Source organism: Cynocephalus volans, chromosome 2 (genome assembly GCF_027409185.1).
Source record: "Cynocephalus volans isolate mCynVol1 chromosome 2, mCynVol1.pri, whole genome shotgun sequence".
Taxonomy (NCBI): Eukaryota; Metazoa; Chordata; class Mammalia; order Dermoptera; family Cynocephalidae; genus Cynocephalus; species Cynocephalus volans.
This window is the reverse complement of record NC_084461.1, coordinates 206,197,381-206,212,986: the sequence shown is the minus strand read 5'-3', so window position 1 is coordinate 206,212,986 and position 15,606 is coordinate 206,197,381. Positions and strand designations below refer to the sequence as shown.

The 15,606-nt window shown below is 43.3% G+C and overlaps 1 pseudogene; it reads right to left on the bottom strand.

Annotated features, from left to right (window-relative positions):
* Positions 1 to 3,267: 3,267 nt before the first annotated feature.
* Positions 3,268 to 8,317, bottom strand: LOC134370768 (immunoglobulin lambda variable 6-57-like; annotated as a pseudogene).
* Between the last annotated feature and the right edge of the window lie 7,289 nt (positions 8,318 to 15,606).

Genomic DNA, 15,606 nt, shown 5'->3' with positions numbered 1-15,606 from the left:
CTTTTTAATATATATTTTTTATATTTATCGCAGCTCTAATTTTACAGAGAAATTGAGCAGAAAGTACAGTTTATTCCCATACCCTCCCTTACCAACATGTACAGTTTATCCTATTATTGACATGTTACATTACTGTGCTACATTTGTTACAATTATGAATCAGTATTGATATATGGTTATTAACATAATTTTACATTAGGCTTCCCTCTCCATATTGCACAGCTCTATGGGTTTTGAAAAATGCATAATGTCACCGTCACAGTATCACACAGAATCGTTTCCTGCGCTGAAAATCCTCTGTGCTCCACCTATTTATCCCTCCCTCCTTCCCTCATCCCAAAAAAACCCTGGAAACCACTGACTTTTTTTCCATTATTTCAAACATTCATCATTTCTTTGTCCTGACAGTAATTATTTTTTATCGAAACATATTAATTGTACATATTTATAGGATACAGAGTTATATCTCAATCTATGTATACAATGTGTGATGATCCATTCAGGGCAATCAGCATATTCATCCTTGCAAAACCCAATCATTTCTTTGTCTTGTGCACATTTCATCCCCCCTGTCCTAGTCATTTGGTAACATGCAGTAAATCATCCCAAGAGTTACTTCTTACTCAGAAAGAAAAATGATCTAAAGGAATCCTGTTGCTTGGCGGGTTAATTTCTTTGGTGATGGAAGTTATGCATGTGAATCTTTCTGTGGGAGCTTCCTAGGTCATTTCCCTCTTGTTGATTTCCTAATGCTGCACAGTGATCTAGCACTGAGCCTCATCTGCTGGAAGATGCAGCCCTGGGTGAACACCAGAAACCCGACAGCTCTTGCCACAGATGCCACATCTGATGCACCATTTGAACTTCACCACTAGTGGGGAGGACACCTGTGACCCTTGCAGGAGGAAGAGTGAAGTGAGGATCTTAGAGGTTAGGGGCCTTCCCTGCAAATTGTGGAGCTAAGGAGTGTTTGTTCTGGCTTTTCCCACTCTGTATGATACAAGGGAGCAAGGATCATGCGTTTGTGCTCAGGAAATAACTGTGTGAAAAGTGGACACCTGGATCCTTACAGAAGACAGGACCCTCCAACTAATCCAACCCTCATGGTGGAGGCCTGGACCCCAGCCCAGCCCAGGAAGGAGGCAGACGAGGAGCAGTTGACGATGTTACCTCCAGGGTCCCCCAGGGATAGAGGGAAAAAGCAAGTAATTGTCAGCATGGACACAGAATGTTTTGATAATTTCCCCAAAAATCAAGACCTTGCTCTTTTGCTAAAGAATTCTGCCTTCAATTTATCTGATTCATTACATATTTCACTATAAACAATAAGAAGAAACTGGGCCACACCTTCAACACTTTGAAAAATCTCCTTAGGTGAATATTCAGTTCATCCTTTACAAGGTCTGCTCTCCACGCAAGTGTAGGACACAATTCAGCCAATCTTTCTGCCTCATGCAACAGGGATCCCCTTTCTTCTGTTACATCCTTTCTCCAAAACATGTTTCTCAATTCCTTCTGAGGCCTCTCCAGCAGCATCTTAACATACATATTTCTACTAATGTTGTGTTTAATTCAATCTAGTCTTTTTCTATCATGCTCCTCAAAATTCTTCCAGCCTCTACCTTGTACCTAATTCCAAAATTACTTCCGCATATTTAGGTATTTGGTACAGTAGCACCCCTCTTCTAAGTAAAAGAAATCTGTATTCATTTCCATTGTTACTGTGATGAATTGTCACAAACTGGGTGACTTAGGAGGACATTATTTATATGTCACATGACATATTATATGTATATAATATATATATAATATATAAGCATATATATATTATATATGTGTGTGTATATATTTGATATAAATTGAAGGAGCGGATGGGGGCTGGGAGGTGTAGGGCAGCACCCAGGGCTGGCGAGTTGTGGATAAGATGATGGATACAATGACGGGGGGCAGATACCACACTGAGGACTAGACATTCTATCCTCTACGGATTTGAGAATATCTTGACTTTTTAGTAGAAAAAAAGGAGAGGAAAGAAAAGAAGTGGAATTTTTAATCTACTATGTTAGATATTTCATGGAACAGAGAATGGACTTAGGCTACTTGTCACACAAGAAGGGACAGTGTAGTGACATCTACAGAGAAAAAAAGGGAAAATCTGAAGAATGCATAGAATTTTAATCTCCATCTCTGGTGACCAACTAGATGTGCAGCGCAACTGGAAAAGAAGAGCACATAATACTCTAAGGTTTCCAATTTCTTCGACTGAGAAAATGGCAGTGTCATAAAAGCAGGTAAAGTATGTTAGGTAAGGTGCATGATTCGGGTATAAGATAATGCATGAAGTTTGTGGATGAGTATGGTACCTGTTTCAACAAGAATATAAACTTCACAACAAAACCATGTTAAGAAAATTCTTTAACAACAGTCAAGTGCTACAGAGATCTATATTTTGAAAACATACTTTCTGTGTGATAGTAAGATTATCCCTCTTATATATTCAAAACCAGGGTGAGAAATGAATTCAATATGAATAATGACCTTCTGTTTAAAGGCTTTTCTTCACTTCACTGAACAAAACGTAAGCACTTAGGTCACCAAGTCACCAAACATTTCCATAATGATTAATTGTAATATATAGTTGATTTTACCACAGATGTAAACTGTGGTTTTCTCCCTTATGTGTTTTTTTTTTTTTTTTTAAAGATGACCGGTAAGGGGATCTTAACCCTTGACTTGATGTTGTCAGCACCACACTCTCCCAAGTGAGCCACGGGCCAGCTCTACGTGTCATATTTTGATCATAAATTTCATTAAATAACATGCATCATCGAATTTTGGTAACAGGAAGGAAGGTATCATTCCAGCTGTATAGGGATGCAAGCTTATTGTCCTATAAGCTTTAACAGATGTGCAGAACTTCTATCTAGAGTGGGCATCAGAATTGAGAAATAAGTTCCTCGTACTCCCTGGACTCTTCTTGGCTATGTAAACTAAAGGATGTCAAAATTTTCAGCTCCCACACCCAAAAGTTCTTGTGTTTTTATTTCCTTCCATGCCCATCTTCACAACTGAATTTGCATTCTTAGTGTCACTTTTCCTTGTATAAGGACAGGGCCTGGTGCTGACTGCCACTGCTGTTGGATTTCAGGATGGGTTTGAAAGATGTTTAGGAGACACAACCTGCAGCGGACTCTACAGGGAGGGCGAGGAGTCCTCCTTAGGGCTGACTAAGCTGATCTGATGCACAAGGAGATCCTGGGGTGAGGACTACAGGCCTGCTCGCATGTTTACTGGACACAGTTCTTCATTGTAAGCTGCCCTCTGGACAAAACTGACCTTCAGAGATAGGTTACCAGCAGAAAATTCCTCTCAGATTCTGCCAATGGTGGAATTCTGTTGGTTCGAGCAATTTTTTTTTTTTTTTTTTTTTTTAGTCCTTGCAGTTATTTGGTGAAAAATTGGGAGAGTTTTCCTGAGTGGAGTTTCTGTTTTGTTTTGTTTTGTTTTAATAAATGTAGTGTAGATGAATTTCAACATCAACAAAGTAAGAGTCATAGACCACCACGTGTGCGGTTTTTGTCCCACTCCCCCATCTGTGTCACTATGAGATGCACCACCGTGCCAGATCCCACAGTAGTAATTGGCCTTGCCCTCAGGCTCCAGCCCAGAGATGAGCCAAAGCCCTGCACTGGCCGAGGCATTTTGTATTCAGAGAAGCAGCTGGGGACCCCAGAACCCTGGTGCTTATTAAAATCTGAGTGGTACTATAGAGGGTACAAGTGAGGGCTCCCCTGCTTCTCCAGGGATAAGCATGTCTAGAAGTCACCCACATGGAAGCACTGCTCAGGGTGCAGGAGAGACTCACAGATGCTCCTACAGGTGCAGAGAAGGAGGGTGGTTGAGTCAGCCAGGCTGGGAGAGGGAACCTACAGACACAGACACTTGTGGGTGTTGGAGCAGATACCAGGGTTAGCCTGCTGGGAGTCTGAGCCAGGGGGGTGGGCTCTGATGGAGAAGCTGACCCCGGTGTCTGAGAACAGAGCCTACCTGTGCAGTGAGAGGGGAGCACGAGGAGGAGAGGCATCCAGGCCCTGGTGGACACAGTTCTCCTGATCCTCACAGCAGGGCTGGGCAGCCCCAGGCCTTATTCCCTCCCCAATGGCCTCATGTCCTATTCCCTCCCCAATTGCCTCACAGAGGAATAGCTGCTCATGGGCATGTTTTGCCACCACAATGTGTCCTAATAAAAGGACTGGGGGCCTGTGGAGAGTGAATTTCCTGATGGGCAAGACCTGAGAGGAAGCAGTTGCTGGCGCAACACACACAGGACACAGCTGCTGAGTGCCCATCAGTGAGCACAGGGTCCACTTCCCTCGGTCCACCCCACAAAGACTTGAAATCCTTTGGGGACTTCTCCACCTGCGAAGTTTATGGGGTTCTAAAAACTGTCCCACAGGACCCCTGCTGACCACATGTAAAACTTCAGTCTCCTCCTGGTCCTTGGCCTCTGCTATTTCATCTTTTTAATGTGATTCCACACATACTGTTTGAGATGTTTGTGTGCCAGGCACTGGCCTTAGCTCAATATTACTTGCACTAATGGACTCTCTGTGTTTGTGAGGAGCTGCCCTGCTGGACTCAGGCACATCCACGTGTCATCCTTTGGAAAGGGAAATGTTTAACTCAAGCATCTTTAAATTTGTCTTTAAGCGTTTGGGATTGAGAAAAATTTGCTTTTGCAATTCTGCAATTCTCTATGATTCCTTTTTTTTTTTCCATGTTTTATGATTCTCATTCTTGTATTTTTCTTCTATTTGTGAAACAAGCAAAAAAATACTTTCTAAGCTCATCTCTTAGAGGTGTGTTGTAAAATTCAAACAGTGAGAATTAACCTGTGCTTGCAATCAGTATTCCAACTCTAATCCTACAGCCACTGGCTTATTAGAATTGTTTTTCCTCTTATGTGTTTTGCAGGTAACATCTAATGAAATATATGCCAATAAATAAAATGGAAAACTGTTTTTGCAACCATCATAAACAGTTTTATCAATGCCCACTGTCAGTCACAAAAGCCGATTCTCTATATTTCATTATTTTTGATACTGCTGCCCCCACCCCACCCCAATTTGCTATTTTAATTCCTATAGTGCTCAGGATAGGTTGCAGTAACGAATCACACCAATATCCCAGTAGCATACAAAAACAAAAGTTTACTTCTCATTATACACCATTTCCAACACCAATCGGCTGTGCCTCTTACTTATTTTATCTTCATTACAGAATTCAGGCTAGCAGAGAAAATCCCACTGGGTAAACTGCTGATCTCACAGTAGAGAAAGAAGATAACTTGGCTAAGCTAGTCTTGCATCTGGTGCTCAGAAATTACACTTTTCACTTCTCCTCATTTCGTTGGCCTAAGCTAATCATGTAACCATATCTGAGGTCAGTGAGGTGCAGTGGTTCAATATAATACTCCCACAGAGAGGGCTGAGGAGATTGTGGAAAGTATGAAAATTCTTTAGAGTTTTAGACATCTTACTTTACAGGTGACGAAAGAGTTAAGAAAATGCTATGTGAATTGTCTAGTGGACAATTTTTTGCTGTGATGGAAATGTTATATCTAGTTTGTCAAATTTGGTGGCCACTAGGCAGACATGGCCATTGAGCAGTTGAAATTCAACTAGCAAGACTGAAAGATAAAACTTTTAATTTTCTTTAATTTTAATAAACTTAGACTTAAATATAAATATCTACATGTCATTGGTGGAGACTATAGTGTTCACTGGTGGTAAAGGACATGCAAATAGAGGCAGAGTGAAAATCTCATCCCAGACACTCTGGTGAAAAAAGTGCAATATTGTCCACACAGTTATGCAACTGCTCTGACTTGTCTCATATCCATCGTAAAATGTAGACACCAAGAGTTTTGGACATTGTCGCATTTTTCTTCATCTTAGTATCCTATGCTTTAAAAATACTCCCCGACAGAATAAATGGTGATGGTTGTATTATTGTTTCATGAACTTGTATGAGGATTAAAATTTTCATTACATACTTAGTCTGGCCAAAAACTGTACTTGACACTTTGGTGGGGAGGAGATTCTGTGTGATTGATTAACAGGTTCTCTGACCTCTGGTGCTTGGAATATTATTCATCCATCAAAACAATCATTTGAGTTCTGTGCAACTGTTTTGTCCAACAGATGAGAAAGCAGGAGCACAGAGAGTGAATACTTCCAGCCTTACCTCCAGCTTAATGGCATAAACAGGATTCAAAGTCAAAGGCTTTCTTTAGATAACAACATGGTCTTTTAACCCAGTACTTTTCAAACTCAGGTGATACTGCCCCAAGGGGGGAAACATTTGGCAATGTCTGGAGATTTTCTTTGTCACGACCTGAAGAGTAGGTTGCTACTGGCATCTGACGTGTGGGGACCAAGGATGCTTCTAAACATCCTACAATGCACAGAACAGCCACCACCACAAGAAATAATCTATCCCACATTGTCAATGGTGCCAAGGTTCATAAACTCTGTTTTGAACTAAATCTTCTCCATGAAGTCACTGCAAAGGGATTAGAAGATCATCCATCAAGACATGAGAGAAGAAATTCATAATCGGGAGAAAAAATAAAAGGACTCTTGAACAGAAAATTCAAACTTCAGCATTCAATCAGGAGACAGAAAAGATATATCCAAAGGAATGGAAGTCAATATGTTTATCATGGCTCCATATTTATCACAATAACCAACCTAAATGTCCTTCAACAGATGATTGGACAAAGAAAATGTGGCATATATACACAATGGAATACTACTCAGCCTTAAAAAACAATGAAATTCTTCTGTTTACAGCACTATGAATGACCTTGGAAAAAACCATGTTAAGTGAAATAAGCGAGACACAGAAAGAGAAATACCGCATGTTGTCACTCCTATGTGGAAGCTAAAAAAGTTTGATCTCATAGAAGTAGAGAGTAGATTAGTAGTCATTAGAGACTAGGAAGGGGAGGGAGAGTGGGAAGAGGACAGAGAGGTCAGTGGATGAAAAATTGTAGAGAGATAGGAAGAATTAGATCCAGTGTTCAATAGCAGTTATAGAGAGACTACAGTCAACATCAAAGTACTGTGTATCTTTGAGTAGTTATTCGAGATGATGTTGAATGTTCCCAACACAAAGAAGTGACAAATATTTGAGGTGATGGACCTACTAAGCACCCTGATATGATCATTGCACATCATAAGAAAGCACCCAAATAGCATATTGCACTCCATAGGTATATATAATTATGATGGGTCAATGATGAAAACTAAATTACAAAGAAAAAAGAGAGAGAAATAAAGAGTAGAATAGTTGTTACCAGAGACAGGGAAAGGAAGGGAGGAGGAGGAGCCAGGGAAAGATTTGTAAACTGGTACAAAGTTACACAGTCACAGTTAGACAGGAAGAGTAAGTTCTGGTGCTCTAGAGTGACAATAGCTAATAACATTGTATTGTATATCTCAAGACAGCCAGAAAAGAGGATCTGGAATGTTATAACCACAAAGAAATGAAAATGTTTAGGTGATAGAAATGCTAACTATTCTGATTGGATTATTACACAATATATGCATGTAGTGAAACAACAAACAGTGCCTCATAAATATGTAAAATGAAAAATAAATAAATAAAATTTAAAAAAAGAAAGTAGGGATAAATGTTTTTTTTTTAAGTGAAATTAAAAAAAAGAAAAGAGCAGTGCTGCCTGGTGAACTCCCTGGTGGAGTCAGGCTGAGGCTGACCCATGATGGGGACGCTCTGAGGAGTTTTCGTCTCACTTCCCCATGGCTCTGGTGCACTGTGTGATTGTTGTTGCCATCAGAAGACTGACAATAGTAGTCGGCCTCGTCCTCAGGCTGCAGCCCAGAGACGGTCAAGGAGGCAACATTGGAGGAGCTGTCGACGGAGCCAGAGAACCGATCAGAAACACCTGAGGGTCTTTGGTTATCCTTATAAATCAAGTGGTGGGGGCACTGCCCGGGCGCTGCTGGTACCAGTACACATATCTATCATCAATGCTGCCACTGCTGCGGGTGCAGGAGATGGTGACTGTCTGCCCCAGAGACCCTGACACAGATTGGGGCTGAGTGAACACAACCTCAGCCCAAGACCCTGCAAGGGAGAGACACAGATCAGTGAAGACAAGCCAGGCCTCATTCCCAGGGAGGAGGGAGAAGTCATCATCCCAGTTGACAACCTGATTCCCTCCTTGAATTCCCTGCAGGCAGTCACCTGTGCAGTGAGCAAAGAGGGTGAGGAAGAGCAGAGCCCAGGCCATGGTGGAGAAACCCCCAGTGAGGCCAGAGCTCCCCAAGCCTTCTTATCCTCAGGGTGGGAGGTCTCCATGCAAATCTTCCTTTTTCTGGAGGCTGCACAAACCCCTCCTTTAACGTCAAACTCGCTCTGGCTGAGAAAAGAGACTGGGGGGGGGTTGTTTTTTGGTCTGGGGTTTTTTTCACTCCTGTGAGAGCACGGGAACACCTGCAAGGGTTGGGGGCAGTTTCTGAGAAACTGGGCAGCACCAAGGAGGGGCTTAGGCCACAGCGCCCTCTGGTGGGTGGAAGAGACACGTTGACCCAGGACAGGGGCTGGTGCTCAGGGCTCCCACTCTCCCCAAACCTCAGCCCTCACAATTCAGGCTATGTGTCCTGGGGGTCTCTGCACAGCACCCTATGCTCACTGTATATTTAAACCATGATATCTGTCCAGATGGGCCAAGGGCCACTGCTCTGATACAGACTTTTTGAGTCACTTTATGTTATTGGAGGTGATGAATATCATGGTGAGAGGAAAGCTCTGCATTTCTCCAGGAGGTACCACATGGAGTGAGGCTGTGAGCCCTCCTCTGAAAAAAGGCCCAGCCTTTCAGACAGGCAGAGGAAGGAGCCCAGGGATCAGGACAATATTCCATCATCAGAAGGCACCGAGAGAACAGAAAGACTCTGTGGAAGCAGGAAGGGGTGGGCCCGGGTCTGAATTAGGGGAAATTTAATCATAACCCATAATAATTAAGTTCTATAAAGGTCTGAAATAAGGCATTAGAATGGAAAGTCAACAGGACCAAATTTGAAAGCGGTTTGGAGGGAGAATGCATGTGGCTGGTGACCAACAAGATCTCTGTGTAAAGATAATTGTCAATATAAATTTCAGATTTCTCATTTTGCAGTTGGATGTTAACTACTTCTATTTTTATGTTGAGTAGCCTTAAACCAAATTTGCACCTCTTTATTAAGGCGATATATGATTACCATTAGTAATTCTGAAGCGGGTTGACAATAAATGATATTTGGAGATTCTGTGACCGCCGTGACGTTCTTTCATGAATGCATATGTGAACTCCATTGATGGCATGGTCACAGCCACTGCCATTGGTACCACTACCACTATGGCTTTATTTGGGAGCCAACATTCCAAGAGGATGAACGTGTTACTTTTCAGCATTAGGTGAGAGAAATTGCAGATAGAATTTTTTCCTATGCATATTCACACACCCACGCTGTCCTCCGTGCACCCATGTGGAGCCTATGCTTCAACAGCGCTCCTCATCTCTGCCTGGCTTCTCTATTTTAAATTTTGGTTAAAAACATACAATATGCAATTTATCATCTTAAACATTTTTAAGTGTACCCTTCTGTAGTGTTAATTATGTTCACATTGTCGTGCAATACACCTCCAGAACTTTTTTATCTTGCCAAATAGAAACTCCATACCCATTAAATAACACTCTTGATTTCTCTCTCTCTCCAAGCCACTGACAACCATCATTCTAGTGCATGTCTCCATGAATGTGATGATGTTGGATACCTCATAGGAGTGGAATTATACACTATTTGTCTTTTTGTAACTGGCCTATTTCACTTAGCTTAATGTCCTCAAGATTTATTCATTGTAGTATGTGAGAGGAATTACTTCACTTTTAAGGCTGAATAATACTCCGTGGTATGCATACACCATATTTTGTTTATCCGTTTATCTGCGGATCATCGTTAAGTTTGCTTCCATATGTTGTCTATTGTGAATAATGCTGCAATAAACATGGGTATACAAATATATCTTCGATATCATGCTTCCAATTCTTTGGATATATACCTAGAAGTGGGATTGCTGAATCATATGGTAACTCTATTTTTAATGTTTTTAGGAACCACTGTACTGGTTTCCATAGCAGCTACACCATTTTATATTCCCACCAGCAGTGCACAGGGATCCAATGTCTCCACAGTCTCCCCCACACTTACTATATGTTAGATTGTTTCTTTTATAGTGGCCATTTTAATGGGCATGAGATGATATATCATTGAGGTATTTGTATTAGTTCATTTTATGTTGTTTATAACATAATACCTGAAACTGGGGAATTCATAAAGAAATAAAATGTAATTCTTACAGTTTCAGAGGCTGGGAAGTCCAGAGTCCAGGGCGTACATCTAGTGAGGGGGTTTGTTCTTAGAGGTGACTCTCCACAGCAACACAGAATATCACATGGTAAGAATGGATTAAGCAGGAGAGGTAACCTGCTCACCCACTCTCCTTATAAATCCTCAAGGCCATGGCCATGACCACCCATTAAACCATCAACTCATTACTTCATGAATGGATCGATCCATTCAATAGGACACGGTGCTCACAATCTAATCACCTTAAAGATTCCACCTTTCAAATACCATAATTAGATTTCCCACTTTCTTAACACTGTTACAATGGAGATTAAGTTTCCAACACATGAACATTTGGGGGAAAAATTAACACGTAACATTCTATCCTTGGCCCCCCAAAGTTCATGTTCTTCTCACAGGTAAATACATTCTTTCCAACCCCAATGTCTTAACTCCTTTCACCTCAAAAGTCCAAAGTCTTATCTGTGAAATCAAACAAGTTCTCTACTTCCAAGATGTAATAGGGGAATGGGCATAAAACAGAAATTGTCACTCCAAAATGGAGAAATAGGCCAAAATAAAATAGTGACAGGCCCCAAACAAGTCCAAAACCCAGCAGAGATGACATCAAATCTTGAATCAGGTGAATAACCTCCCTTGACTCTGTGTACAGCATCCTCTGCACACTGGTGTGTGGGTTGCGCACCTAAGTCCTCAGGCACACCCTCTGCTGTGGCTATCCTGGTCTCTGGCCATGCTTCAGATCCCCCAGGCTGGCATTCCACTCTGGTAGCTCCACAAGTATGGGGTCCCCATGGCAGTCCTGCTACCACAGCTCCACTAGGCATGGCCTTGGTTAGGTTCTCTGCTGCATCTCCAACCCCACATTTCTGCTTGGCATTGCTCTAGCAAAGCCTCTCTGAGGTGATTCCACTCCTGTGACAGATCTCTACCTGGGTCCCCAGGCTTTTGTGTATATTCTTTGAAATTAGGGTGAACACTCTTGCACAGCTCTGGCATTCTGCAAGTCAGCACGCTTACCACCACCTGGACACCACCAAGGCTTCCAGCTTGTATCATTCAAAATAGGGGGTCCAGCAGCATCTGGGGCTAATTTAGCAATGACTGGAGCAGCTAAAGAAGCCATGGTTCAGGGAGCAGCATCCCATGGTGACCCTGGGCAGCAAGACCATGGAGTGCACCTTGGGCCTAAACCACTCTACCTCCCCAAACCTCTGGGCCTATGATGGGAGGAGCAGCCTCAAAGATCTCTGAAATGCCTTCAAGGTATTTCTTCTATTCTCTTGCTTCTCATTTATACCCAAGACCTTCTCCAAATGGTCTTTACTGTCCATGTTTCTGTCAGTATTCTGGTCACCACCACTAAACCACTCTCTAAGACCTTCTGACTATTCCTTGGTCTTCTTGTCTTCTAGCCCTTACCACAACCTAGGCTTTCTCTAGCCTGCTTTTTTCAATTCTTCCAGCCACTTCCACATTTTCAGATATTTGTCATAAGCACACCCCACTCCCACTACCAACTTTCTGTATTAGTCTGTTGCTGTTGCTTATAACAGGATACTGAAACTGGGAAATTTATAAAGAAAGCAAATTTATTTCTTACAGTTTTGGAGTCTGTGAATTTCAAAGTCCAGGGGGCATATCTAGTGAGGTCCTTCTTCTCAGCGGAAACTGTCTGCAGGGTTGCGTGGCTACCAGGATGTCATGTGGTAAGAATGGGTCAAGCAAGAGAAAGCTAAACTTCTCACTCACTCTCCTTATAAAGCCATCATAGCCATGCCCATTGACCATCCATCAATGGATTAATGTACTCACAAGGTTACAGTCCTCATGATCTAATCACCTCTTAAAGGGCCCACCTTTCAATTATCATAATTGGATTTTCCATCCTCTTAACACTGTTATAATGGGGGTCAAGTTTCCAATACATGAAATTTGGGGGGATACATTTAACCCATAGCATTCAAAATGCCTAGATCCTGGTGATGGCTTAGAAGACAAGAAGACCAGGGAAAGTGCGGAACCCCTTAGTGGCTGGTTAAGTGGTGGTGACCACGATGCTGATAGAAATATGGACTGTAAAGACCTTCCTAAGAAGATCTTAAGTGTAATTGGGAAGCAAGAGAATGGAAGAAAGACCCAGAAAGCATTTCAGAGATCTTCCAGGATGCACCTCCCATCACAGACCCAGAGGCCTAGGGAGACAGAATGGTTTGGGGGAACAGGCCCAAGGTGCCTTCACAGGATCACTGCCCAAGGCCACCTCAGGAAGCTGCTTCAGCTGCTCCAACCATGGCTAAATTGGCCCCAGCATGGCTGGACCCACAGCTTGGGAAGACGCAAGCTGGAAACCTTGGTGGGGTCCACATGGTATTAAGTCTGCAAAGAATGCAGGAGCTTGTGGAGCCATCACATCCAGATTTCAAAGGATGTATGAAAAAACCTTAGAGATCTGTGACAGGGGTGGAATCACCACAGAGAGCCTTCACTAGAGCAATGCCAGGTGGAAATGTGGGGTTGGAGTTGCATCACAGAATCCCCAGTAGGGCCATGCCTAGTGGAGCCATGGGAGCAGGATCACCGTGGAGACTCCAGAATTGTAGACCTACCAGCATGGAACGCCAGTTTGGGAGAGATGAAACATGGCCAGACAACAGGAGGGGGGGTGTCATGGACTCGGGTGCCCAGTTCCAAACCAGTGTGTGGAGAAATCCATACTTGGAATCAAGGGAGATTATTCACCAAATTTAAGATTTGATGTCTGCCCTGCTGGGTTTTGGACTTGTTATAGACCTTTTACCACTTTATTTTGTCCTATTTCTCCATTTCAGAATGAGAATTTCTGTTTTATGCCTATTCCCACATTGCATCTTGTGACATTCAATTTGGGAAAGTCCCACCCCCTCCCCCATTTTAGGACTCCCCAAAGGTCATCCTTCCCAGCAAAAGAACCCCATCTCCACGTGCCCTCCTGAAACTCTGGTCGTTCTGGTCAGGGACCTTTATAGTGCTGACTGACTCTGCTGCTGTTGCTGCTCAGGTCTTCAGAGAGGGACCAAGTGGCTGTTCTAGAACTCCATATGAAGTGGAGGTGACTGTGGGCAGCCACCACATTGGAGGTGAGGTCAGGATCCCATCTCTTGCTGCACTTCCATAGCACACAGTGTTCTTACATCAATTCTGTATTAATGATAATCATTGAACCATGTGGGGAACAAACTCAGCCCTGATGCCCGGGTCCACAGTGTGGAGTAGGGACAGCAGAGTCTCTCTCATTCTTCTCCTTGATTCTTGGGGGAAGCCCAGCACTGAATGTCTCCATGGGGCTGGAGCAGTCCCAGCCACAGGACAGTCAAACACTGCTGTAGATTGGATGCCCCCCCCCCAGCCTCACTGGAACAGTTGAGAGTGGGAAATCCTATTATGGTAGTTGAAAGGTGGGGCTTTGAAAAGGTGATTAGGTTGTAGGACCTGCTGTAGGGAACGGATTTAAAATGGTGGTCACATGCGTGGTTCTGAGGGCTTTAAAAGAAGAGCACATGAGAAGATAGTCGCTCTCTGCTCTGCAGTTTTCTGCCATGGGAGACCCCTGGGTCACTGTCGTCGCTACCAAGACCCTCACCAGATGTGTTCCCTGGACTTTGGACTTCCTGTTCTCCAAAACTGTAAGCAATAAATTTTGTTTTCTTTATAAATTACCCAGTTTCAGGTATTTTGTTATAAGCAACAGAAACTAACAGAGACTAACATACACATCCCAGGGCTCTTTGCTCCCAGTCCCACTGGAACAGTCTCAGCCATTTTCTACCTGAGGGCCATCAGTCTCTCACTCTCTTGTCAGACCCACAACAACCCCCACCTGGCCACAGAATCACAGTCCTCCACTTCATTTACGTTACACAGCTGAGCACTAGGCAGATTAACCTGCTTCTGACATCTTTTCCTACCTTGAGAAGGAGAGGACGGTGTGGTTGGAAAGTCTGCTCCCCAGGTGACCTCATGTGGTGTCACCATACATTGGAGAAATCATCAGCTGGCCTTCTGCAAACGCACTTTACTTGCCACCTCCTGCAGGCACATCAGTGATCCCAGTGTTGTGCTCATGGTTTTCACTCTTCCCTAGGTTTCCAGATATTCTGTTCCCAACATCATAATTGATATCTTTTTTAAATTCTCATCAAATTATCCTAGCTGAGTATGCCAGGTATTTCTTCACAATCCCTGATTAATACCTGCTAATCATATTTGGATCACAGGCAGACTTATTTTGGCAAATAAATCTCCCATACCATGTAAGAGTCAAAACAGTATCACCACGCTTGTCTCTCTTGGAGAGATTCTGTGTCCCGAGCAAGGAATTGCTGCATACCTAGAGATGTTAAAGCTCACAATGTCCTATCTAGTGATAGAGCAGACATTCTCTAAAGAGTAGTTCGATGGAAGGGCAGCAGGCTCACACAATAGAGCATAAACGGCTGAAGTGGTCACACAGATGTTAGCTGTTGTCACAGGCATGAGGGCCTAGAGAGAGCCCAGGCAGCACAAGCAGAGGTGGGATTTCCTCCCTTCTCCATTAGTCTAAAGCAGGTGTGGCAGTACCCTGTCATCCCACCTGACAGTAATAAACAGCTCCATCCTTGGGAAGAAGGCCTGAGATGACCAAATAACCTGTATTAGTCAAGGCATGTTTTGATGCAGAGAAGCTGCTAGAAACCCTGGTGACCTGGTTCTTGCTTTAATCTATAGTATCTCAGGAGATAACAGGGAAGGCTCCCTGGTTTCTCTTAAGACCAGAAGATATTATTGCAGCCAGCACTGGTGCCTCTGCTCAAGGTGCAGGTGAGTCTGGCCAACAGTCCTGGAGACACTGGGAGTGAGCATGGTTGAGTCAGCACAAGTTGGGAGAGAAAACTTGGAAACGAATATATAAATGCTGGAGCAGGGGTCAGAGCTAAACTGCTCTGAGGTCTGACCCAGATGGGTTAACACAAGCCAGGGAGATGACCCAGGGCTGTGGGATCTGTACCTCCCTGTGCGCTGATAGAGGATCATAATCAGGCCACGGTGCACACAGCCTCCTGAGGCCCACAGTGAAACAGGCTAAACTTATCCCCTCCTTATGGGCCTCACCCATGACATGGCTGGTCACGCAGATGTGGCCTCAACTGCT